The sequence below is a fragment of the Akebia trifoliata genome, chromosome 6 (assembly GCF_017979445.1).
Source record: "Akebia trifoliata isolate Shusen 1 chromosome 6, ASM1797944v1, whole genome shotgun sequence".
NCBI lineage: Eukaryota > Viridiplantae > Streptophyta > Magnoliopsida > Ranunculales > Lardizabalaceae > Akebia > Akebia trifoliata.
The window spans coordinates 14,583,189-14,611,044 of record NC_141380.1 but is presented as its reverse complement, the minus strand read 5'-3'; the positions used below and the strand labels follow the sequence as shown (position 1 = coordinate 14,611,044).

At 36.7% G+C, this 27,856-nt stretch overlaps 1 long non-coding RNA gene across 1 annotated transcript; it reads left to right on the top strand.

Moving 5' to 3' along the window:
* The first annotated feature begins 219 nt into the window (after positions 1-219).
* On the top strand, positions 220-27,856 carry LOC147400296 (uncharacterized). The gene is made up of 3 exons (XR_015178989.1): positions 220-367; positions 20,076-20,392; positions 27,619-27,856. It is a non-coding gene; the product is annotated as an uncharacterized LOC147400296 (long non-coding RNA).

Here is a 27,856-nt window from a genome sequence, read left to right as displayed (position 1 = left end):
TATGCAGGATTGTATGTCGTTTATCAGGTGCAGGTTGAATCGTCTTAGAATGCTAACATAAACAGAGGAGACCATGCCGAAATTTCGAGGTGCCACCTCGTACCTTGAAATCTGACATGGGGATTTGTGTTAGCGTTCGGCGGGGCGCCACACAAAAGAATGACAATTTTGGATCATCTTTAACGTAATTTTACTTCACTTTCTTTCTTACTCTATTGGTTGTTGATCGATAGATTATCTTGGAAGAGTTTTTTTCTTTTGTTTTCAGCTTTATCAAGATTAAATTTCACTTCAAGTTTCTATTTGCACATTTTCTTTATCTAATCGATTCTTCGGCTTCATCATCACTAATCTGAAAAACTTGGAGGTAGTAATCTAATCTTTGTAGACACCCCATTTTTGCATCCGCCTGATTAATCAAGTCGTCAACCCAATCGCAAAGGTTCCCAATGATGGATGTCTATTCCAATGCTTTATTTTGTTACCAGATATGTTTCAGAAATCCGGATGAGGTATCTCGAACTGACAAAAACTTAGAAAACCACGCTACGCTAGGAAAATACGACCCCAGAAACATAGAAATCATCATTTTGCAAATCAAAAAGAAGCTTCACGATAAAAATCACTAAAAATGATTAAATTACCAAAATACCCCTAACCTCAAAACAACCTTAGAGCCTACATTACGCTTAGGAAAATCCGTCTCAAACACATAAAACAACAAATCGAAACCAAGTAAACCACTTCGCCAATTTTCACAAAATTTGACAAAATTACGAAAATACCCCTCATAAAGTTCACGATCATTTCATACAAAAAACTTCATAAATGACAAAAACCAACATTCCCATTGAATTCCTTACGAAAAACTGATTCCAAAACATCCTGGAACATTGAAAAAACGACTTAAAACGTAAAAAATCCTCTCCGAGGGCAAAACGGTAATTTCACAATTTTCATAATTAAAAAATTCGAAATTAATAAATAAAACATTAAATAATTAAAGTGAAACATTAATGAAATTAATTTAAAAAGTTGAACCTAAAAAATCGATTAATTGGACTCTCAGGCAAAATTGTTGAGGGTTCGTGGGATATTTCTTTAAGGACCCCTCCATTTGGGGGTCCAAAGAATTAAAGATATAATAGAAGGGGGTTCTCCAAAAATTAAAAGTAAATCAAGCAAGACTGAAGTCAAGGTATTAAAGTCAATCAAGTGAGACTGAAGTCAGTCAAATAAAAGTCAATCAAGCAAGACTGAAGTCAAGGTACTAATCGAGTCAATCTCATAAGACTAAGGTCAAAACCCTAAATCAAAACCCTAATCTAAACTAATCAAGTCAATCTCATAAGACTAAGGTCAAAACCCTAAATCCAAACCCTAATCTAAAACTAATCAAGTCAATCTCATAAGACTAAAGTCAAAACCCTAAACCCTAAAGACTAAGTCAAAACCCTAATTGAAACCCTAAAAGAAACCCTAATCAAACCCTAATGCTTCTAAAAACTTTATAAATAGGAGCCTCCACACCCTATTTTCGTATCAAAAAAAACCCTAGGAAAAGTAGGTAGGGAAGAAGCCCCCACAACCCCCCAAAACCCTAATTTTGGAGCCCCAACTCCTTCCCTAACACCCCTACTCCGATTTTAGCCTAAAAAACACCCAAAAACCTCTCAAAAACACCCCCAAAATCCACCACAAATTCAAGCATCCAGATCCAAAAGAGAGACACCTTGCCTCGGAGATCAGGAAATCAGATCCGGAGACAAAGCGAAGCAAGGAGTACGGTACAAGGAATTGTTTTTCAGATCTGAGGGAATAGTACTTTTGCAGATCGAAGGTAAGGTTTTTTTATATTTTTTAAATCTAGGTTTTATCATTAGCGAATGTAGATCTATTTGGGATAAGTAGAGACCGGCATTGGCCGGGCGGGGTTGGTGCCTAACACCTTCCAACCCCGTAACATGATCCCCGGATTCAGATTTCTATAGTAGATTAGTTCTTTTTTATCCATTGTAGGGTCAGTTTGGTTCCTAGACCACAATAACTAGGTGGCGACTCCCAAACCTCAAGGGTCAAAAGCGGATCCGCGCACCCCGCGGATCGAGGGCGCTTTCAGTGGCGACTCCACTGGGGACGTTGAGGATCAAACTTGAAAAACCCCAAAGTATGGGAGTATCGCTAAAATAATCTAGATTGTTTTATTTTATTTTTATTCTCTTTTTGTTATTTTTGTTTCATCCGATTTATTGAGCATGCCATTTTTGATTGAAGGTATTTGGCTTCGGCATATTGTTCTTATGAGTTAATCAAGGGCATCTAGGTGATTGTAACTAATGCAATATTTTGATATGGATGATTTTATTGAGGACGGGATGTTGATAATTGGACAATAATTTTATGCATGGGTTAAATTCATTTAAAAAAAAAAAAAAAAAAAGCTTTAACGTGTGCTTGATTTGTTGTTCTATTATTTATTTCTGTTTTTTATTTTTATTTTTATTTTATTAATTTTTTTTTTTTTTAAACTTTTTGCAAGCCATGCTGTCCATTGACAGCAAAAGGAAAAGGAAAAAGAGTGGAAAAATAAAAAAAAGAGGCGTTTTGAAGGTTCTGTAACCTAGAGACCAATTTTCGTTTTCATTAATAGATGGTGTGTCCCAAGAGAAAATCGAGTTTTAATAAATACATCTTTTTTTAAATCATTTTCTCTTCTTCTCTGCCAATGGATCCTAACGTCTCCAACAGAGACCGATTGTTCTAAAAAAAATATAACGATCAGTTTGATCTCTCAAAGCAAATCGTTTTGAATCTGTCACGTTAATCGGATTATGATCGTACCTCTTCAAAGAGAATGAGTGTTTCATTCTTTGAACGCTTGGAATCGGTAACCAACCCAAGGCCGTTGAGTTCATCAGATTTTATTTTCTCTCTTTGATTATCAAAGAACCATTGAAGTTTCTGATTGGTGGAGAAATTTTAGAGTAGGATCGGATTGTTCGTGATGATCTCTTCTTGAAAAATCTGTTTTGAGTTTCGAATTAATCAAGATTTTTTCGGTATTTCGAGTTTCAGTCAAATTTCCAACGAGAAAAACCTCGTGGTCATTAAATCACTCGGTTGAAATTGCGACTCATGGAGTCTGTGGATACAATGTCCATTCCAATATTGAATTTTAACGAATGATTAATGGCAGTTTTTTTAATGTTATTTTTCTGAAATTCAGATTTGAGATCACATGAGATCAGTGATCATTGAACTAATGGCAGATTTTTAAACGTCATTTCTTGGTAATTCAGATTCGAAATCACATGAGATCAATGATCGTTGGACTGATCTCAACCGATTGTATCAAAAAACAAGATTGTCTTCTATATTTTAAACAAAAAAAAAACTTGGCGGACATGGCTGAAATCTGTTGGAGAAGATGATGTGAAAATTAAGTAAAAATTTTATTTTATTTACTAAGGGCACACCCCTTTTAATTATAATGATTAGTTGTTATAATAACCTACCAAATTGCTCTTATTTCATTTTTTTTTTCCATTTTTTATTTAATTTAGTTTTTTTTTTCTACTATTTTTACTTGCTGTATTTTTAATAGTTTAAAAAAAAATAAAAAAAAAATGTGTTTTTTAGTTTGTTTATAAAAGTAAAAATCGATTGTTTTTTTTAATGTTTTTTTTTTTTCTTTCCTCTCTTTCAATTCGCGTAAAAATCATCATCCCAACGATTTCATTTTGTTCTTAATCCAATATCCTCAGAAATATCAATTTGGTTAGTGTCACCCAAAATGACCCTTGATTAGACTATATAAATTGTAAAAATTGCGCCTATTGCAATGATTGGATTTAATGGATTATCATATGCCATTGATTAATTTACTATGATCGATGTAGGAAGGTGATGTGTATGTTTAGATCTTAAATCGGACCATATCATTAGTTCATGTTAATCACCCTTCTAACATGCCATAATCTTGCTTGAAATACACGTTTGATATTGATCATAATGTTGATCGTGATTAAATGCTCATGTGATTAGAATGATGTTAATCTTGATTAAATATTCATATGATTTGAATGATGTCGATCTTGATTGAATGTTCACATAATCCGATGTATGATGGTATGATCAGGCCCATGGGCCCATTTGTTTGAAAAGGCCCCGGGCACACCCCACCCTGTTTTGCACACACCACATGCACGTTTACCGCTTTACTCACTTACACGTCCCATTTAGCCAACGTGGCACTAGTGCGTGGCTCGGTCTCTTTGGAGATGCGACGTCATTCATGAAACCCACAACTCCAGTCACGTACCTTAGGGTATATCAAACTGGGGGCATCAATACCATCTGATCAGGTGATTCTGAGAAGTATGTTGATGCACCCAGGCTGGAGCGACCTGAGCCTTTGACCTATTGTAAGCCACACAGTCACATGTCCCGATTGCCAACGTAGTACTAGTACGTGGTCGGTCCCCTCGTGGGATGCCAAACCATTTATGAAAGCTACAACTCTTGACTCGTACCCGTAGGTATAAAAAGTAATCTAAGTATATCAATTGCACTTCTTGGTCAAAACCGGTGCCTAAGCAGATCTTGCCCCGCTGTACCCTACTGTACGAGGGGGATAGACTACGTCTATTCTAGACGAGAGGTATTTAAGTGGGCCCTTGCTCAGCATTGTGCGCCACCTCTCAACTGGAGATCAAACGGGCTGTTTTGGCTTCAGAGAAGTGAATTGAGGTTTTAGATTATCACCTATATGGTATATCAAACCAAGTCACCACGTATCGAAAGGTATATAGGTGTGCTTGGGCAAGGGTGGCCAGATAAAAATGCATTGCACGTAGTAAGCTTAGAGTCTAGAAACCTTCCCAATAGGTCACGACTCGAACTTATTGTGGGTGTTCCCGGGTTGTTTGTTGATTGGAACTTGTTGATTGATGAATGTATGTGAATGGTGTAGATCAGAGTGTATGATTGTCCTCAAGGATCAAATAATGTTTTTGAAAATTAAAATGGGTGCACCGACCCAATAAAGAATCCATTCTTTTACAATAATGACTCAGTCCATCCCGATCTAACAATCATGGTGGGCCGAGTCATTTAAATTGAAAATGGAAATCAAATTTTCAAATAATTTATAGAAAGAAAATCTTTTCAAAAAAGATTTTTCCAAAAGAAGTGTTTTTAGAAGAAATGTTTCCAGAAAAAATTTTTTCCAAAAAGAAGTGTTCTTTAGAAGAAAATTTTTCCAGAAAAAAATATTTTCCAAAATGTTTTCCAGAAAAAATATTTTCCAGAAATGTTTTTCAGAAAAAAATATTTTCCAGAAAATATTTTCCATAAGAATAAGATTTCCAAAAGAAAATAAAAAATTGATATTTTTACATGGACCTTGGAAAAGTACTAAAATACCCTTTTGTGTCAAACCAGGATGCTAGTCGCAGGCGACAATCCAATCGAACAGTTAGTCAAAACGACCGTTGTAGGGATGCACCCTGTAGAGAAGATCAATTTTGGAAATTATGTTGAGGAGTGCTCTTTACTTCCATGAGTTTGAAATAGACTGGAATCTCCTACATGCTATGGCTAAGCGATGGAATCCCCACCTTCATATATTCCATATGGGGTATATGCATTTGTGCCCCACTCACGAGGATTATTGCGGCATCATGAGGATATCCACTTCAGGACCTCTAGTCAGGCCCTCATTGAAGACCGGATATTCTGGTGAACTCGCCACAGGACTAAACATTTCCAAGGAAGAAGCCAAAGTCTTAGTCAATGACGGGAGATTGAACTTAGTACCCCTACTGGGCCCGTATCGCTCTCGCAGTCACCCTATCAATGTAAAACCCGAAGCCTGGCGAGCTACTAGAGATTATCGATTGTGCCTAGGAATCCTAGCCCAATACATGCTGACTTCCAATAGTGATGGCCAAACTATCCCTGAGTCCTTCATAGATATAGCCTCACAACTCTCAAGGAAAGCCAACCCAGTACCTCTCATCCTAGCTGAAACTTTCTCAGGTTTAGATGCCATAAAAAATGGTGAGCGGGAAAGCTTCAAAGGAAGCCCCTACTTACTCTATATGTGGCTTTGTGACCGTCTTAAATCGTAGAGGTTCCCTCAAACCTCGAATATGGGCCAGAACACTTTTCCAAGAGAAACCTATTAGTGCGTCACAACTCAGTCAAAGCTTGGAGCAAATGGTTAGACTCTCGCCTTGCCCGTCATATTGGTTTTAGGTGCCCTTGGTGGATGACTGATCCCCCTGTTCTAGGAACCAAAGGATCATACTATGTCCGTCTGATTGGTTTAGAAGAAACATCTTTCTACCATCCTAATCTAATCCCAAGCAGTACGATGTACCTATAGAGTTATCCTTACCTCAGCACAAAGCTTTCTTTCCCCCGAGCCTCTGACTGAAAAGTTAGTACACCTCATTGAGAAAGCTTGGAACAAGCGCACCTTAGGGTATCCAGATGGACCAGCAGAATTCAAAGAGCCAGTTGTTAGAGCCAAGAGGGTCAAGCCTGACAGCAATCCTGATGACCGTCAAGACAAAGCCAAGCGTCCATGTAAAAATAGTTCAAGTCAAATTTGTTGAAATATGTTTTTAATGAGAACATTTATTTGTCAATTATTTTCAATAAAGCTATTTTTCTTTCAAATGAATATTGATTTCTTCTTTGAATGTTCATTATGTGAATGGATTAATTAATGGATTGGTGCACAAACCTCAATGAAATGATTCCTTAAAATGTTATCAAGAGGGTAATACTGAAATTGACTAAATTTACCTTTGATGGGGTCATATAGGATTATCATTGCGCCCAAACTCAAGCGTCCACCTCCTAGTTGGAGTCGTAAGTCCAGTCGGTTAGAACGAGCTACAGTACCAAGTCAACAAGCAGAGATGGCTTCAGAATCTGAACTGACAGAGATCCGTAAGATCTTGGCAGCCTTTGCCAATGATATCACCAGTATAAAGGGTAAAGTAGAAGTGCTAGAACAGACCTCGGAATCAACAGGCAATCCCTTAAATGATCCAAAAGGAAAGAAAGTAGAAGAGAGACGTCCACATGAAGTCTTCGAACTCGATGGAGATGAAGAATATGTCAATGAAAATCCGATGTTAGCTAACAGAATGTCTCAGTTAGAGTCGGCTATGAAAAGTATAAAAGGCATCGATGAAATTGCAGCAGGTATTGAGGCTCTGAACCGCATCCCTAGAATCCATCTGCCCGAGAAGTTCGTGATGCCAGAAATGGACAAGTTTAGTGGTATAGGGTGCGCAAAAACACATCTTAAGGTATATGTTACTAACATGCGCACTATGGGGCTCAGTGACGAACATATGACGTTGTTGTTTCAGAGGACTTTATCAGGGTCAGCACTACGCTGGCTAATGTCTCAAGATCCAGTTACTGTGGGCACATGGGAGAATATGTCAAAGGCTTTCTGGCATCAATATAAGTACAGTACCGAGATTGAGACTTCAAGAAGAGATTTGGAGGCGACTAAGCAGAGAAATGGAGAGACATTTACTGATTTCATTGGTCGTTGGAGGGCCAAGGCTGCCCAAATGTGGGATAGACCGTCAGAGAAAGAACAAGTAGCGATTATCCTAAAGAACCTCTCGCAAGGATATGCTCAACACTTAGTGGCCCAATATCTCCCTACTTTCGAGTCATTGTTACAAGCTGGAAGCCAACTCGAGGATGCATTTGCCTCAGGGATTCTTCTAACTCTTCAGATAACAAGCTTAAGAAACCCTATGTTTCTAAACCTAGCACCAACCATGTCTACATAGCCAACACATCAGCTACCCCAGCTCAACCCCCAGTCCGAACTAATAACCAGGCTCACCCAAGTCAACCTCGAACTCCGCGTCAATTTACCAATTTAGGGATGAGCCTCACTGTAGCTTTTCACAAATTGGTGAAAAAAGGCTTCTTACCCCTATCCAACCCCGACCTCTACCTAATCCCTTGCCAGCTGGACACAATTCTAACTTGTTCTGCGAGTTCCATCAAAATCCTGGCCATCACACAGATCGATGTATTACCCTACGTCATGCCATTCAAAACCTGATTGACAACAAGAAGGTCACAATCCCTAGCCCACCGAATGTCACCACTAATCCACTGCCTACCTATCAACCTCCACCAACTTTGAACATGGTGTCCCATACACCATTACCATTCGATCCTATCTCTCTCATCCATCCCATTCAAGTCAAACCACCTAGTTACCCCCTTGCCGGGATAGCCTTCACTGATGAGGTTTTCACCACAAATTACGAACCATTCGATTTAACCTCAGATGATACGTATTGTTTGTCCCCGCCTCGATACAGTAGCCCCACATTCACCAGTTACCTGTTGGCCCAGATGAACTTAAAAAGCCCGGTACCTTTAACAGATGAAGATCCATACGTGCTGACTGAAGAAGATGAACCTTATCCTCTCTCCTGTGATGAAGTTAGACATATGACTCGAGGGGGAAGAGTTTTTAAGCCACAAGAACTTTGTGTTGATAATCCGGCAACCTTGGCAAGAAAAGAAAGAGAAGATCCTATCAAAGAAAACATTGAAGAAGATAACTCCGTGATTAAGCAATTGAAGAAATCAGGAGCCAATATCTCGGTTTGGGGATTACTTATGGCTTCCACTGCCCATAGGGAGGCTGTTCTCAAAGCATTAAGTACAGCCCAAGTCTCCCTTGACACTTCTCCAGATCAGCTAGCCAACATAGTAGGGGCGACCTATGTGGAAAATATCTTGTCATTCTCGGACTCCGATCTCCCAAAGGAAGGAGCAAACCACACTAAGCCATTGCACATCACAGTTGACTGTAACGGGATGAGAGTACCTCTGGTATTGATCGATAATGGGAGTGCATTGAATGTTTGCCCTTTGAAGACCGCCACTTGCCTTGGGTTAAAACTGAAGATCTCAAGCCCACTAATCAGGGGTTAGGGCCTATGATAACACTAAAAGGGACGTACTGGGAATTCTGCACCTTCGATTGTCCACGGGCATAGCTGAATTTCTGGTAGAATTTCAAGTCATAGACATCCAGTCCTCCTTTAATCTGTTATTAGGAAGACCGTGGCTACACCAAATCAAAGCTATACCTTCCACGCTGCACCAGAAGGTCAAGTTTATCAGAGATGGGCTAGTGATCACTCTCCATGGAGATGCTGAAATTGTAGGGATCATAAATAGTACTGAAGCTAAGGATGAGCCGCTGCTTGAGATTCAGCCAGAACAACAGGGAGTAGAGCTCAGTGGGTTCGAGTTCGAGAAAATATGCTCAGTCCAATGGGATCAAGCCATGAAAGAATATTTTCCAATGGAAAATACTTCTAACTGCAACATGGCCAATATATTCAAGAAAATGAGATTTTTCCCTGGTATGGGCTTAGGCCGCAAGCAGCAAGGTATTAAAGAGGCACCAGTGATTAAAGAGGCCATTGGCACATTTGGGCTAGGATATAAGCCTACTAATGAAGATTGGGCCCAGTACTGGAAGACAAAGCGAGACAAGGCAATGGCGAAAAGGCAAAGACGAACCATGGATCTCATCAAGATGAAGCCTTATCGTAAGACCCTTAATGGCTATTTTGTGAAGGAAGGAGAAGATTTCCGTTACTGTGGGTTCCCCGAGCCATTCATTGACCATATCACAGGTACTCGTTTGCCGGGATTTGAGATCTTCTTTGGTATGGATTGGCCTGAAGAGGAAGCAAGCACAGAAGCTGAAGAGAAGGAAATTGAAGACTGGGCAGTTCAACATCGACTCCCTCAACATCGACCAGTTATTCATTGAAGATCACAGTGTCTTGGTGTTGTCAACTGAGAAAGGGATCTCAAATCCTCAATCTGCAATCAAACCTGCTGTAGGGTATCTCTCTAGCTATCATGTAATTAGTCCTGTATTGCATGTCAAGACTGGGTCTGTCAGTCCCCTTAGTCCTGTTCAGTCTGAGTGTTGCCAGATGAGTCATTTGCTTTCTGTTGAGTCAAGTAAGTCCCACTATCGCTGCTAAGTTAAGTGAGTCTGTCAAGTTGGCAATAATAATTTAACTAATAATCTGACTTCGGAGGGAGAATCTTCTGATGAAGAACCTCCCCCTGAAATAATCAAATTACTTGAACAAGAAAATGAACGTCGGGCTCAACCTCCAATGGAGGAAGTAGAGATTATCAATCTCGGAACAAAAGAAATTCCTCAAGAGATTTGGATTGGGATCACATTATCCCCTGATGAACGCAAAGGGATAGTAGAGTTGCTCAGAAAGTTCAAAGACGTGTTCGCGTGGTCTTATGAGGATATGCCGGGAATAAGCACAGACATTGTTCAACATCGAATTTCGTTATATCCAGATGCTCGACCCATTAAACAGAAACTTCGACGTATGAAGCCGGAATGGACTCTGAAAATAAAAGAAGAAGTTACGAAGCAGATTAACGCTGGATTCTTGGAAGTAGTAGAATACCCTGAGTGGATTGCCAATGTCGTCCCGATGCCGAAGAAGGATGGAAAAGTCAGGATGTGTGTGGACTTTAGAGATCTAAACAAAGCAAGCCCAAAGGATAGTTTCCCTTTACCACACATAGACGTTCTAGTAGATAGTACAGCAGGGCACGCTTTATTGTCCTTCATGGATGGTTTTTCGGGGTACAATCAGATAAAAATGGATCCTCGAGATATGCAAAAGACGTCATTTATCACAGTGGGGAACCTTTTGCTACAAGGTTATGCCTTTTGGTTTGAAGAATGCCGGAGCCACCTATCAAAGAGCAGCCACGACATTACTACATGACATGATACACAAGAAGTCGAAGTCTATGTAGACGATATGATAGTCAAGTCCAAAGAACGACTGGGGCATGTTGCTGCGTTAGAAAAATTTCTCACAAGGATTCAAAAGTACAAACTCCGTCTCAACCCGCAGAAATGTGTGTTTGGAGTAACTTCTGGAAAATTGTTGGGATTTGTGGTCAGTCAAAGAGGGATCGAAGTAGACCCTGTGAAGATTAAAGCTATCCAAGAGATGCCACCGCCAGAAACCGAAAAGCAAATTCGAGGTTTTTTAGGCAGAATCCAGTATGTCAGCAGATTTATTGCTCAACTCACCAACGTCTGCGAACCTATTTTCAAGCTTCTCAAGAAGAATGAACCAACAGTTTGGATGAGCAATGTCAAAAGGCCTTTGACCAAGTCAAGGAGTATCTCTTGAACCCACCTATTTTGGTTCCACCACACCGGGTGAACCACTTCTTCTTTATCTGTCAGTCACAGAAGAAGCTATGGGATGCATGCTGGCACAGTATGACAAAGATACTCGCAAAGAAAGGGCTATCTACTACATCAGTAAAAAGATGTTAGAGTATGAACGAAAGTATTCAGCCCTGGAAAAAACTTGCTTGGCGCTAGTATGGGCTACTCAGAGACTCCGACACTATATGCTATCTCACTCAATTATCTTGTTATCTCGGATGGATCCTCTCAAGTATCTTTTCGAGAAACCGGCACTAACAGGGAGAACTGCACGATGGTTATTGTTATTATCAGAGTTTGACATCACGCACGTTACGCAGAAATCTATCAAGGGGAGAGCTGTAGCAGAATACTTGGCAGATCACCCCGTAGCAGAAGGAATAAGGCCCGTTGATCAGTTCCCAGATGAGAACATCTTGCATGTTGAAGAAGAGCCTCAGAACCAAACATGGCAATTGTATTTTGATGGAGCCGCCAATCAGAATGGGTATGGAATAGGGGCAGTCCTATTTTCTCAGACGATGCCACATTCCGATCGCTATTAAGTTAGCCTTCTCTAATACCAATAACACAGCCGAATATGAGGCATGCATCGCTGGACTTGAAGCTGCTTTGAATCTGGGCATTACAGAAATCGAAGTTTTTGGGGATTCAGCCTTGGTCATACACCAGTCATTGGAAGAATGGAAGACTAGGGACGAAAAGCTGAAGCCTTATCATGAATATTTGTTAAACTTAGTGGGTAAGTTTGAAGCTATTCTGTTCCAACACGTGTCAAGGGAAGATAATAGATTTGCTGACTCGTTAGCCACTCTATCTTCAATGATCCATTTACCCCCTGGCATGGAATTGAGGCCGATTACTGTTGAAGTCAAAGACAAACCTGCATATTGTTGTCAGATCAATATTGCTACTCGACTACCCGATGGAAAGCCGTGGTACACAGATATTACAAAGGTGTTGGAAAAACAAGAATTTCCAGAAGAAGCATCGAGGAAGGAACGGCAAACCCTTTTAAGATTAGCATCCCAATTCATCTTGTGCGCAGGAAGTTTGTACAAAAGGTCTTATGATGGGATTCATTTGTCATGCGTCGATGAAGATCAAGCTGAACAGATAATGGTTGAACTACATTCAGGAGAATGCGGCCCTCACATGAGTGGGAAAATGTTAGCTAAGAAAATTATGAGACAAGGGTACTACTGGCCTACGATGGAAACAGATTGTCATCACATGGTCAAGACCTGCCACAAATGCCAAATACATGCAAATCTCATACATGTGCCACCTTCTCGATTAGTTGGTCTGACTTCACCATGGCCATTCTCAGTTTGGGGAATCGACATTATCGGTAAAATATCGCCTAAAGCATCAAATGGGCATGAATACATTTTGGTTGCTATCGATTATTTTACTAAGTGGGTCGAAAGCCCTCTTATGCTGTTCTCACTGCGTCTCGAGTTGCAAAATTTATCCAAACGAACATCATCAGCCGATACGGGGTACCTTCAGAACTGATTTCTGATAACGGGTCACATTTCAAAGCTGAGGTTATTACTTTGTGTTCAAAGTTCAAATCTCTCACACCACAAATCATCTCCTTACCGCCCTCAGACTAATGGAGCAGTCGAAGCAGCTAATAAGAATCTTAAGACTATCATTAGGAAAATGTGTCAATCACATCGAGATTGGTCTGAAAAATTACCATTTGCACTATGGGCATATCGAACTTCAATTCGATCCTCTACTGGAGCTACTCCCTACTCCTTAGTGTATGGCATGGAAGCAGTCTTGCCAGTTGAAATGGAAATTCCATCTCTGAGGGTCTTGTTGGAAAGCCAATTGTCAGAAAACAGATTGGGTTCGCCAGCGGTATGAAGAATTGCATTTGATTGAAGAAAAACGACTGAGAGCTTTGTATCACGTTCAAGCTTATCAAAGAAGAGTTGCCCGTGCATTTGATAAAAAGATCAAGGTTCGTCACTTACAAGTCGGGGATTTAGTACTCAAAGAGAATCGGGCACCTATCTTTGACCCTAGAGGGAAATTCAAACCAAATTGGGGAGGTCCGTACATCATCAAGGAGATACTACCAGGAAAAGCTATCAGGCTCCAAGATCATGATGGAATCGAGTTACCAGAACCAACCAACCTTGACCAAATCAAACGGTACTACATTTAGGAGGCCATTTTTGGCCGAATCAATTTTCCTATTACCTAATTCTTTATCTCATTTCTCAAACCCTTTGCAGCCTGCTCAAAAAGAGAAAAAATTGTGCTTTTATTTCTTAGCCTGATCACCTAACCTAGGGGAGGGAAAAATCTGAATTACGTTTTGGTCTGATCCCAAAAATTTGGGGTACGTAGGCAACCTGAGAAGTTACTTCAAGCCCGACCACATCAAAATAAAAAATAGATTCCCTGATGAAGAAAAAATCTAAAAAAAAAATGCAAAAAAATATCATCCAAAATGGGGAAGAAAATTCAAGAAAAAGTTTAAATGAAATGCCACACAAGGGGCATTTGGGTTTTTGAGCCTCAAAATCCCTTTCATTTTATGCCTAGTCCCAAGCCTACCTATAAAAGTCCTCCTAAGTACCGTGTGAAAAAGTCAAGGAGGGTAGTAGAACATGATCAGACAGTGATTCTAGAACGTCAGAGGAAAAGAAAAAAAGATAAAAAAAAATGATGAAGCCTGCTAAGTGAAAACCCGAAAAGGGCGACTCAGGCAAAAATTAAGGCAAGCTCGCAAAGTTGAAAATCTGAAAGGACAACTTTGGCAACAATCAGAGCCAAGAAAAAAAAGAAAAGCTCGCTAGATTGAAAACCTGAAAAGGCGATCTAGGCAAAAGTTAGAGCAAGCTCGATAGATTGAAAACCTGGAAAAGGCGATCTAGGCAAAAATTAGAGCAATAAAAAAAAAGAAGAAATCCCAAGCTGAGAGCAGTTCGAGCCGAAACGTCAGAAATCCGAATAATCAAGTTCAATACTCAGCTTAAACCAGGCATAGATTCAGAACCCACAAGTATCTTGTCTACGATCGATCTGAAAAATCTTACTTCCCCAAGTAAACCAATGGAGAGAATGGTGAATTCTATGATGAGTCTCAAAAGGAAATATTTTGTTCTCTTGAGCCTGACTCAAATCTTTAATAAAATTAATCAAAATTAAAAGTTGAATCTTTATTACGCTTGTGGTAATCAAATATTTCAAATCTTCATACCAGGGGCATTTTTCTTTTTCATCTAGATATGTAATTTCCTCCTTATACCAGGGGCATCTCTTTATGATGTGTTCAATTATTTTCAATGCCATGTTTATTGTCAAACTAAGGACATTTTATTTTGAGCAATGTTAATCCTAAAATGAGAATTCCAAACTTAAGGTTACCTCTTTATAGCAGTTTTTCAAAAAACTCTTGAGTTTCAAACTCAGATTTTAAATTACAAAACTTTTTTAAAATCTTGAGGTTCAAACAAATGCATTCTGAATCTCACATAGGAGATAGGACATCCATTATGTCTCAAATTTATTCATTCCCAGATTCAAACACTCTTCTCCAGACTCATTTTCAATCGTTTCTCTCCCAGATTTATCTCTTTGTTCTCAGTAGTTTTACTCAGTCAGTCTCCGCAAGCGTTATCTTGGATTTTGCTCAGTTTCCGCCAAGGGTTATCTTGGATTTTGCTCAGTCTCCGCCAAGGGTTATCTTGGATTTTGCTCAGATGCCGCCGAGGGTTTTCTCGAAACTATGCTCAGATACCGCCAAGGGTTTTCTTGGAATTATGCTCAGATGCCGCCGAGGGTTTTCTCGGAACTATGCTCAGATACCGCCAAGGGTTTTCTTGGAATTATGCTCAGATACCGCTAAGGGTTTTCTTGGAATTATGCTCAGATGCCGCCGAGGGTTTTCTCGGAACTATGCTCAGATACCGCCAAGGGTTTTCTCGGAACTATGCTCAGATACCGCCAAGGGTTTTCTTGGAATTATGCTCAGATACCGCCAAGGGTTTTCTTAGAATTATGCTCAGATGCCGCCGAGGGTTTTCTCGGAACTATGCTCAGATACCGCCAAGGGTTTTCTTGGAATTATGCTCAGATACCGCCTAGGGTTTTCTTGGAATTATGCTCAGATGCCGCCAAGGGTTTTCTTGGAATTATGCTCAGATGCCGCCGAGGGTTTTCTCGGAACTATGCTCAGACGCCGCCAAGGGTTTTCTTGGAATTATGCTCAGATGCCGCCGAGGGTTTTCTCGGAACTATGCTCAGATGCCACCGAGGGCTTTCTCGGAACTATGCTCAGATACCGCCAAGGGTTTTCTTGGAATTATGCTCAGTTTATATTTACTTCATGCTCAGATTTGACTCATTTCCAACTCAAAACTCTTTGAAATCTATCTCAGATTTTGAGCCCACACACTTGCACAGTTGTTATATCAGTCAAGGAGATTTTTTTTTAAAATTCAAGGATCTGACACTGCTAGTGAGAGCTCGCGCTCAAGGACCTGACATTTTTTTTTCGAGGAGAGTTTTATGCTCAATGATCCGAATACCCCGACGAATTGTTAAATCAGGCTGCAAAATGAACTGTCACTAGCTTTGGCATTCGGATATCGCACTAATCTACCAAGATAGATTTCCTATCTAGTTTGCTTCAACCCTCTGCCAAAGAGGGGCATCTGTAGACACCCCATTTTTGCATCCGCCTGATTAATCAAGTCGTCAACCCGATCGCAAAGGTTCCCAATGATGGATGTCTATTCCAATACTTTATTTTGTTACCAGATATGTTTCAGAAATCCGGATGAGGTATCTCGAACTGACAAAACTTAGAAACCACGCTACGTTAGGAAAATACGACCCTAGAAACATAAAAATCATCATCTTGCAAATCAAAAAGAAGCTTCACGATAAAAATCACTAAAAATGATTAAATTACCAAAATACCCCTAACCTCAAAACAACCTTAGAGCCTATATTACGCTTAGGAAAATCCGCTCAAACACATAAAACAACAAATCGAAACCAAGTAAACCACTTCGCCAATTTTCACAAAATTTGATAAAATTACGAAAATACCCCTCATAAAGTTCACGATCATTTCATACAAAAAACTTCATAAATGACAAAAACCAACATTCTCATTGAATTCCTTACGAAAAACTGATTCCAAAACATCCTTAGAACATTGAAAAACGACTCGTAAAACGTAAAAAATCCTCTCCGAGGGCAAAACGGTAAATTCACAATTTCATAATTAAAAAATTCGAAATAAATAATAACACATTAAAAATAAAGTGAAACATTAATGAAATTAATTAAAAAGTTGAACCTAAAAATTCGATTAATTGGACTCTCAGGCAAAATTGTTGAGGGTTCGTGGGATATTTCTTTAAGGACCCCTCCATTTGGGGGTCCAAAGAATTAAAGATATAATAGAAGGGGTTCTCCAAAAATTAAAAGTAAATCAAGCAAGACTGAAGTCAAGGTATTAAAGTCAATCAAGTGAGACTGAAGGCAAAATAAAAGTCAATCAAGCAAGACTGAAGTCAAGGTACTAATCGAGTCAATCTCATAAGACTAAGGTCAAAATCCTAAATCAAACCCTAATCTAAACTAATCAAGTTAATCTCATAAGACTAAGGTCAAAAACCCAAATCCAAACCCTAATATAAAACTAATCAAGTCAATCTCATAAGACTAAAGTCAAAACCCTAAAATCCTAAAGACTAAGTCAAAACCCTAATTGAAACCCTAAAAGAAACCCTAATCAAACCCTAATGCTTCTAAAAACTTTATAAATAGGAGCCTCCACACCCTATTTTCGTATCAAAGAAAAAATCCTAGGAAAAGTAGTAGGTGAAGAAGCCCCCACGACCCCTCCAAAACCCTAATTTTGGAATCCCAACTCCTTCCCTAACACCCCTACTCCGATTTTAGCCTAAAAAAAAACACCCCAAAAATTTCAAAAAACACCCCAAAAATCCACCACAAATTCGAAGCATCCAGATCCAAGAAGAGACACCTTGCCTCGGAGATCAGAAATCAGATCCGGAGACAAAGCAAAGCAAGGAGTACGGTACAAGGAACTGTTTTTCAGATCTGAGGGAATAGTACTTTTGCAGATCGAAGGTAAGGTTTTTTTATTATTTTTTAAATCTAGGTTTTATCATTAGCGATGTAGTTATATTTGGTATAAGTAGAGACCGGCATTGGTCGGGCGGGGTTGGTGCCTAACACCTTCCAACCCCGTAACATGATCTCCGGATTCAGATTTCTATAGTAGACTAGTTCTTTTTTATCCATTGTAGGGTCAGTTTGGTTCCTAGACCACAATAACTAGGTGGCGACTCCCAAACCTCAAGGGTCAAAAGCGGATCCGCGCACCCCGCGGATCGAGGGTGCTTTCAATCTTTACTCATTTTTTTTCCTTCGTTTTTTAGCACTCTGATTCATGTTTTATTGTTTATGGACAATTGTACCTTATGTGTTGATCATGTTTAGTTTAGGGTTGTCTTTGTTATCTATTGATTTCAACATTGTTTCAATTGTTTTTTTTGTGATTCAGTTTAACTGGTCTATATGTTTGTGGATTTCCCTTACTACAAATTGGTAAGAGTAATTGCTTGAAATTCTCGATTTAGTAGAGCTATGCTTTGAAATTCCTTACTCTTTAGCTTAAGATAGTCCGCAATTTTTTAATCTATGTAACATGGGATATATACAAAATCATCGAACGTGATAGTCAATTTAATATCCCCACCAAGACATTTCATTGATTTCATGGATCTGAACTTTTTAATGGGCATTATAATGATAAGAATGCTATCACTTGGCCGAATAACTAGGATAATCATATTCTCAATGGATTTGATAGTTTTGTAGTTTCATTTGATTTGGAAGAACATTTCATTGTTATATCTCAGCCATTGTCTATGTTGGAAATTAGGCGTAGCAAGGTTTCGTCCATAGCTTTCACTTCAAAAGCATATAGCTGCAGTATCAGAATTTTAATGATTTGGGTCGCAAGTAGTGTAATTTTTCTCAAGCAATCTTTTTTTTGGAATACCTAGATGACACCTTGGTTTTTCTTGATACCTTGGGCGACCAATTAAGATTTTTGACAGGCCTTTTAACTTCATTTGAAGTGGTATTTGGGTTGGAAACCAACTATCAGAATGTGAGGTGTTTTTTTATGAAAACATTCTTGTATGATGTTTTGACTGGATTTCTAGTTTGTTTGGTAGCTTATTTTTTGTCCTCCTATGTTGAGCTTCCATTTAGTGCAGCACATGATAGTAAATTCATTTCAGATCCAATTTTGGAGAGTGGACAAAAGGTACTATCATGGAAACTATACCATCTTTCCAAAGAATTCAAAATGAAACTTATCATGAGCACTTTTGCCAATATTACGATATTCTTCCTTTCATTGTTCTCTATATGCCTACATGGTTGAGATTAAGCTTGACACATTGTTTTAAGATTTTCTATAGATAAAGACAATAAAAGAAAGTTCTACCTTGTCAACTGAAAAAACATTATTTATCGGAAGACAATTTGGGTTTGGCTTTTGGAGGTTGGGGAAATGGTTGTAACATGTTGGATTAATCAAAACAACTTGTAGAGGAGAGTTATTAAAGAAAAGTTTGGAAAGGACTTTAAGTGAGGAAGCGTGTTTATGCGAACTTTCTTCGATAGTGGGGTTTGGAAAGATATACTTAAGGTCCTCACTGCCTTCTATAAGAAAGTTGTCTTCTTATTTAGGAAAGGAAATATGATTCGTTTTAGAAACAATCTTAGTGTGATGTGGTGTCTCTCATGGAGCAGCTTCCTAGTATGTTTGTTGTGTTAGATAAAAAAAAGTATGTTGATTGTTGAATTCATTACATGGTCAGAATCAAACGTGACCTGCAATTTTGGTTTCAAAAAAAGCAATCAATGACCAGGAGATCGATTCCATATCTAGGTCGATCTATTGCATTTCCTCAAGAAAGATTTTTGCAGCCTTGTAGGTGGGATAGGGTTCTCTTACATAGGTTTTCTTTATCATTTCTTATCAAATGAAACCCAATTTTATTTATTTCTATAGCAATTTGGGGTCCATACGTTGTTTTCTTCATTCGGGTGGCTGCATTGAATAAAAATATCACTATGAATTGGGATGCTCTTAGCAAAAATTGGTGAGGAAATAGAATCTCTAGATCTGAAGTGCCTTAATATGGATGGATACCAAATGTCAGATTCAACAACTCTGTTGTTAGAATATATGGATGTAAATGCCATTTACTGTTTGACTAGGTCACATTAATGGTGGACTGTTGCATATTGGAAAGGCTAAAGAACCTGATATATTGGCCTGCACCATTCTATAAATAGAGAAGATATCAATGTGAATAATCATCGATGAATATAGAAAATCTCTATTTTGTTTACCTCGTTGCATTATTCAGTTGGCAATTTGTGGTTGTAGTAATTATTATGACACTAATTTTGATTGATTTATTTGGTGACCTCTTTAAAATACCAAGGTTATATATTTTGTTGGTTTTATATTATCAGAAATAAGCACGACCAAGGAAATCTATAAATAACTCTAATAGGGAATAAAATAAAATTTGTTGTGATGCCTAGTTGTGATTAGCTTGTATTTATGGGTCATGTAAAAGGAGAAGACTACATGATTACCTATTACTTAGTGCATCTTCCTCTTTGTAGTTCTTTGATTATTTATCTGACTTAAAATGTGCGTATGTTTTACTTCTATAATTAGGCCATAGAAGTTTGAGGCAATAACAGGTTTGTGATGCCCTTAGATGTTCTGGGCCGTACACACGCCACACTGATGTATTCAACGAGTATATAGCCTTAGCCGACAGGCCTGGATAATCTTTGAAAATTTCATCATGATGGGGATAGATCATTGCAATTGTTGGTCTTCAACGAGGAATTCCTAGTAAGCGTGAGTCATCAACTTGAGTTGACTACGTCCCTGCCCTTTGTACACACCGCCCATTGCTCCTACCAATTGAATGGTCCGATGAAATGTTCGGATCGTGGCAACGTCGCGAGAAGTCCACTGATACTAAGGTACTCCGTACTACTCACTTAATTTTATTTTTTTTAATTTAAATTTTACTTTTGTAATTTTTATCAAAATAATGTATAGTCAACCATTAGTAAAAGCATATTAGGATTCAGCAATACATAAAATCTGGGTGGAATGTTATGTTGAAGTAGTTCACAAATATGGTAAAAGGATTAGAGGATCTAACTTCAAAAGGACACGATTATTTTATAACTATATTTGAAGAAAAGTCAAAAAAATCTTACACCAAAATTCAATACAAGCATCGCTGGGATTATGTGAAGGATAGATGGAAAGCATGGAAGAATCTTATGATGAAATTTGGATTATGATGGGATATAAATACGAGATTCTTTAAAGTAATTGATGAACAATGGAAGTCATATGTTTTGGTAATTTTTTTATTTTCATATGATAATTGAAGTTAAATGAGTTAGTTAATTTTTTTTTCTGATTATGTTTTATATCTTTTATCAGTTAAATAAACATTTCAATTAATTTTAATATAAGACATTAGAGTACGAAGATGAAGTAGACCAAATGTTTAGTGGGATCATTACAACTGGAAAATATTGCATGACCCCAAACGAGACATCTTCTTCAATAATGCAAGATAATCGTGTTTCTTTCGAAGATTTGGATACAGATATTGATGATGTGAATAAAGGGTCAACACTAAATACTTCAATTGATCTAGTTGAAAAATCTATTTAAAAAATACTTAAAAGACATCATAAGAGATCGAATGAGTTTGACCCCTATTCTATCACAAATGCGAATGCGAAAAAGGAATAAAAAACGGACGATGTTGAAGTCCATAGAATGCTTTATGTGATGACTAACAGTATAAAGGTAGATTTCAAAAAAATAAGAGATAACGTAGAACGCAAAGAAAGACACTTTTATTATCCCATTCATCAACCTGTTAAGTATTTTCTATGATATGGATCGGTGTGGAGCAGTATAAATGTTTTTAATTGACAAATTGTTCAAAAATTCTTCTAACATGAAGATTTTTATTGGATTGCTGGATATTGATCACATGTCTACATCAGAGTGGATTAAAATGAAGTTTAAAGAGGCTCATGGGATCTCGTGATAGACAATCTTTTAAGGATAGGATAGATTTATGATTACAAATTTTATTAAATGCTATAATAGAAGAATGATATTATTTTTTAGTTTTTTACTACCATAGTTGTTAGAAGCACTATTTTAGTTTATTAAATTTTACATACATTTTTTACTTAATATTTTTACGTTATATTTGTTAGAAATGTTTGTATTTAATTTTTTTATTTTTCATTTAAACTTTATATGATTAAATAATTATGAATTGCTATATATTTATAATCATGTGATTTGCATATATGCAATAACAGATGGATGATAACACAAAGAAGAAAATTTTCTTTTTTATTTTACTGTGGTATTTCTACTGTACAAGGAATCGATGCATGAAACAATCATGTCGAACTTCACTACTTTATAGTGATTCATATGTCAAAGAAATATTTGATTTAGACAACCCAATGCCTTATTATGACAATTTTCATATGGGTAAGTATGAACTCTATATGATTAGATAATTATGAATTGCTATATATTTATAATCATGTAATTTGCATATATGCAATAACAGATGGATGATAACACAAAAAAGAAAATTTTCTTTTTTATTTTACTGTGGCATTACTACTGTACAAGGAATCGATGCATGAAACAACCATGTCGAACTTCACTACTTTATAGTGATTCATATGTCAAAGAAATACTTGATTCAGACAACCCAGTGTCTTGTTATGACAATTTTCATATGGATAAGTATGTCTTTAATAGATTATGTTATTTTATGACAGATAAAGGATTACTTCATGAAAATAAAATGATGAGAGTTGAAGAAAAAATTATAATTTTTTTTATATACAATTGGACATAATGTTAGGAATAGAAATAATCAGGATACATTCTAACATTCTGGTGAAATGATAATCCAATATTTTCATTATGTGTTGCAAGCATTATATAGTTTTGCCCATGATTTAATAAAAACACCTAACTTGAGCATCACACCACCAAAAATATTAGTAGATTGACGATAATTTTCATGATTTAAGATAATTAATTATTTAATATTTGAATTAATATAATCAATAACATAATAATTGTTTAATATTTACTTTTAAATAAAATATGATTGCGTAAGTGTAATTGATAGGACTCATATACCTGTGATTGTATCATTTGACAAATAAATACCATTTCAATTAGGAAGAAAGACCGAATGTACACAAAATGTCTTGGCTATTTGTTTATTTGACATGTAGTTCACTTTTTTTTTAGTTGAATAGAAAGGTTTGACATACGATTGGCGAGTTTTTCAATCTACGCTTAGCGATCCAAGTTTGAATTTTTCGCATCCTCCTACTGATAATGAGACGTTATTTTATTTTCTTATTTTTGATATCTTTTATATCTATTAAGATAATTTAAATTTACTGAAAAAAATCTAATTATCTTAGGAAAATATTACGTGGTTGATGCGAGTTACCAAAATATGCGAGGATATCTACCACTATATAGTAATATACGGTATCATATACATATTTTCATAGAGAAAATGGGTCAAAAATGAAGGAGTGGTTTAATTATTATCACTCTTCGTGTAGAAATGTTATTGAGCATTATTTCGATGTACCGAAGAAACGATTCCCAATTTTGAAATGGATGGTTTCGTATTTTTTTGTGACTTAGATATGTATTGTATGTGTGTGCATGACCTTATATAATTTTATCAAACAACAATCAGTTATTGATAGTTGATTTACACAATATGAGGATGAACATGTTGACATTGATAGAGGAAACTCATCTAATACGACACCAAATGAAATTGATGATGAATTGGTTGCTGATATGAATATTGTACGAGATGAGATTATTTAACAAATTTATAATGCCATATATACATGATATACAATTTTATTTAATTATTATTTTTTGTTTATTTAATAGACATTAAGTATATTAGTACAAAAAAATGAAATGAAATTTTAATTTTAATTTTTTAATATTAAATCTCATGTTTATACTTATTGTTTACATATTAGTACTTATATCACATAAATAATCTATTTTTCAAATATTATTTTTAATTTCATCCCGTAATTTTTAGACAATAGGTGACCAAACAGTTTAACATCTTAACAGCACAATTAGACAATATATTATCAAATAATATATTCAATTCAGCAAGTTGCTTCAACAACAACAATAACAACTTTCTTTCAGATTCAACAACTTAATTTAGCATCATCAACTTTACATACAACTTTTCCAAACAGAGTACTAGTCCTGGAGAGGTGGGTTATACCTTAAACTAGTCCTTCATCCCTTTCGAGCCTAAGTTAGTTAAGCTTAGGCCTCACACTAAACTCAAGTTGATTTTCAGATTTTATAAAAATATTAAACTGATAGATCCACTAGAAGCTTGTAGGTTCCTAATGTCGTGCAAAATTGTTGATATTCAATTTTTAGGAGGTTGGTTAACACATATTTATTAAGAGCATTTCAAGAAAGGGTTGGGATCCGTTAACTCCTAAGAATGACTCATGAAAAAAACACATGATTCCAACCCTTTAAAGACAAAATCCAATTGGTTGAGAGTTATGAGTATCTTGGTAACACAAATCTCAGAGATACTTATCTCGAGAATAAATCTCAACCATTGGATTTTGCATTTAAATGGTTGGGATCATGTGTTTTTTCATCAGTCATTTTTAGTAATCAAGGGATCCTGGCCCTTCAAGAAAATAAGCAAGTGACAGATAAATAACAATCATAAAGCATGAGATCTAATGAGTTGAAAGGGAATGAACGAGATTTTGAAATAGAAAGAATAGGTTGACATTAAAGAAAATGAGGTAAGGAAGATAGTAATTAGAACCATTAGAAGTAGGTTAATGTTAGAGGAAAAAAAAGTGAGTAGTGTTCCTTTAAAATAATGTAGACATTTGCATTGAAGACTTGTCAAATAAAAAACCCAAGTGTAACATGTCACATGTAGCCGAATGCGAAGCTAGTAAAATAGAAGCCAAGAAGAGCATCATTGACGTACCAAAAAAGAATAAATTAAGGGGTAACAAACTACTTCGAGGGGATTTATTTGTGAAGTACAATATCTTGACTATATTGCAAATATCATTGACATCTAAGGTAAAATGGGAAGATCAGAGTCAGCATGGGCTTCATAAGTCAATAGATCTCTCCTCAAAGAACTTCCTATCTTTTTTTGACTCTTTTGAATCGTAAATTCTTAATTATGAATTCTACTTCTTTTTTGCCAACTCTTTCTTAATCGAGTTGAGTTGCTCAATCGTTAACTTGATGATATCTTTGTCCACTTGCTCCTTTATCTTCAAAGTGGTTGTCATGCCCCAAAACCCCAACACAAATCCCTATGAATAAATGTTAGAATATTAAGGTGTGATTAACCGTTTTTGTAATGTCCTAAGTTTTTTTTTACTTGTATCTTGAAGGAATCTAATAGTGAATTTTAATAAAATTCTAAACGAAAGATTTATGATAAAATACCCCAATTTTATTTCGTTCATTTTTAACAAAAATTAACTCCGCCATTGGATTAAAAAAAGTCGAAATATATACATTAGCCTGTAAGCAAGTTTGAAATCGAGTTCGGATGAAAAGATTATAAAATTCTCAAATTTCGTGTTGAGTGGGATCCAAAATAATAAATTTTTGTTAGAGGAAGAATAAAAAAAATTCAATCAAAAATAGAAACAAGCAGAAAATGTCAAAAATGCCCCTAGCCCTTATTTAAAAGAAATATAACTTTCTTTTATTTCATTTCTTTCTTTCTTTTCTAAAAAACCCAAATCAGTCATACCTCTACCCTAGGGTTTCGACCCATTCTCATCAATATCCCTCGTGATTAAGCCTGTGTTGATCGTTGACGAAGAAGGAAGGATCGTCGGCATTGTCAAGCTCCACATCCTCCCCCTTATTTGACCCTTATTTTCTCTTCTTTCTCTTGGTTTCTTACAAAAATCAACAAGTGGGTTCGTTTATACCCAGTTAGAGTCACATCCAAATCAAGGAAGAGTCGTTTATCGTCATTGAAAAGGAGAAGAACACTTTCATCGAGGGTTTCACGACCAACTTGGCCGTTGGTACCCGAATTCAACCAATTTTGAAACTTAGAGTCGTCGAACATTGACCCTTTGTATTAGTTCATCACCATTGACAACCACAAACCAAGTAAAGGACTCTCAACTTTTATTAGTAGTTGTAGATTTCGAGAAAATTTCATTTAGGGATGTTTCGAAACTTATTTTGTGTTTTAAAAATTGTAGAATATTGTTGTAATGGCTTCAAATTCATGCTAGAACTAATGTATTTGATGTATTTTATCATGATTTAAATATTAGATCCGTGGGTGGGTTAGTAGAATCGAAAACGAGTCAAAAACTCAAAAGAAAAGACGAAAAATGGAAAAATTTGCGAGTTTCAGTGTTTTAACAGTTCCACCGTGAATAGTTACGGTGCCACCGTGCTCAAACTTTTTTTTTCGAAACTACTCCATATTTTAACCTTGAACTCCCTATCACTTGTAGGTGTATTTCCACCCTTTATTTCATTAAAAATATTTAAGAAAATGTCCTCTTTCGGAATAATGGGAATGATTTTAAAATCCAAAACTCAAAGGACCAAAATCCGATTTTTGGTTTAAAAAATAAAATGTAAATGCGACGTTTTCGTCCGATTTTCAAAAGCGAATATCTTTTGCATTTTTGTGAATTATGAAATAAAAATTACATAATGTCAAATCTCATGTTAAAGGCTTTCAAGTACAAAAATTCATTTCAATTTCGAGAACTTTGAAAAATTGAGTTTCCGACACTTAATCAAATTTTCACCGGCTTTTCCAATTTTGGCAATATGCCTTCGCGTACTTATTGGGATCCCGTTTTAACAAAAATTTAATAGTTTTTCAATCGACTGATCCAAGTGAATTTGAAAGCTTAAAAAAGAAAGATTTGATTTGAAAATTCGAGAAGTGAAAATACAGCATAATAGGAAATGGATGAATCGGTAAAATGTCATAATCACACCGAGGGGTGATGTCTGCATTTTACATTGTATATTGTGTGTTGGTTGGTGAAAGGATATCTAGGGATAATTAATAGTTATATGTTTATTTCAATTCTATTAGCGCAGAGGCTTCGAGTATTGTTATTTATTTTAGGCCGGGGGGCCACAGTTGCATGGTAGGAACTGGATATCCATTCTCAACCTTGTATTATTAATTTTTTTTTGAAATATGATATATATATATATATATATATATATATATATATATATATATACGTAGCTATTTTGTGAGTTGTTAAAGAGTCTGTGAATGCTTGATGGGATAATACGTCATATCATCCAAAGTGATGTACTATCCTAAGATGTACGGTAGGGATCACCAAGCTCATACGTGGTGTGGAACGCATATGAGAGTGAAGTCACAATTAGAATCCGGGTCAATTTTCTTCTATCTTTACTAGTGAACGTGTATTGTAGAGGTGGTTGTATACGAATGAAGTGTTTATTTTGGGAATCACATGCACGCTTGATAGGCATAGACGAAGATGATTAGTCAGTGATTACTAACAATCTAGAGTAGTTGAACGTTCTGACACATCGAAAAGAGACCTATTGCTTACGGTTATGTCAAACGGCCCGCTTGAGCCAAATAAATGACCACCAGTGTGGTAAGAGCAGCGACTAACAACAAAATCAGGAACTAAAGTCAGATTTATATTGTAACATCATGTCCCGACTAGGAGCGATCCAGTCGTGAATCCCAACTCTCTAATTCCACTACTCCACCATCATGTAATATGTATCTGTTGTTATATTTCGAACTATAAATTGCAAAACATGCTTGTCATTTCAATGTTGTCAAATTATTTGTATAAAAATGGAAATGTATAGTGAATATTGATAATGGATGTATGTGGACTTTTAAACTGTTTAGTTGCTCATCCCTGGCTATATGTATCAGTTAATCGTATTTTATTTTGTAACACCTCGCATCTGTTAAAATATTTTAGTATGTTTATTCCTACATGTTAGGTGAGGTTATTAGTAGGGGTTGTTCGTGGACTTACTGGGTAACCATTGTTACTCACCCTTTACTTCATAATTTTTTTTACTTCAGAGCCTGCAGCCAGAGAGGCAGTCGTAAAGCAGTCGAGCGATGACTATTTTGAGGGTCATACTGACGACCAAAGTCCATTACCTGGCGAGCATCAGGGCTATTTCTACTAGGAGTATGTTCATCCTAAGAGGTGTATGTAGTTCTATGTTTTGGGGGGGGGGGAGGGAGCCGAGTGTTAGGTTTATGTTAGAGTGAAGATAAATTTTTGTAATCTTGTATATTTTCACTTTTTTGTACA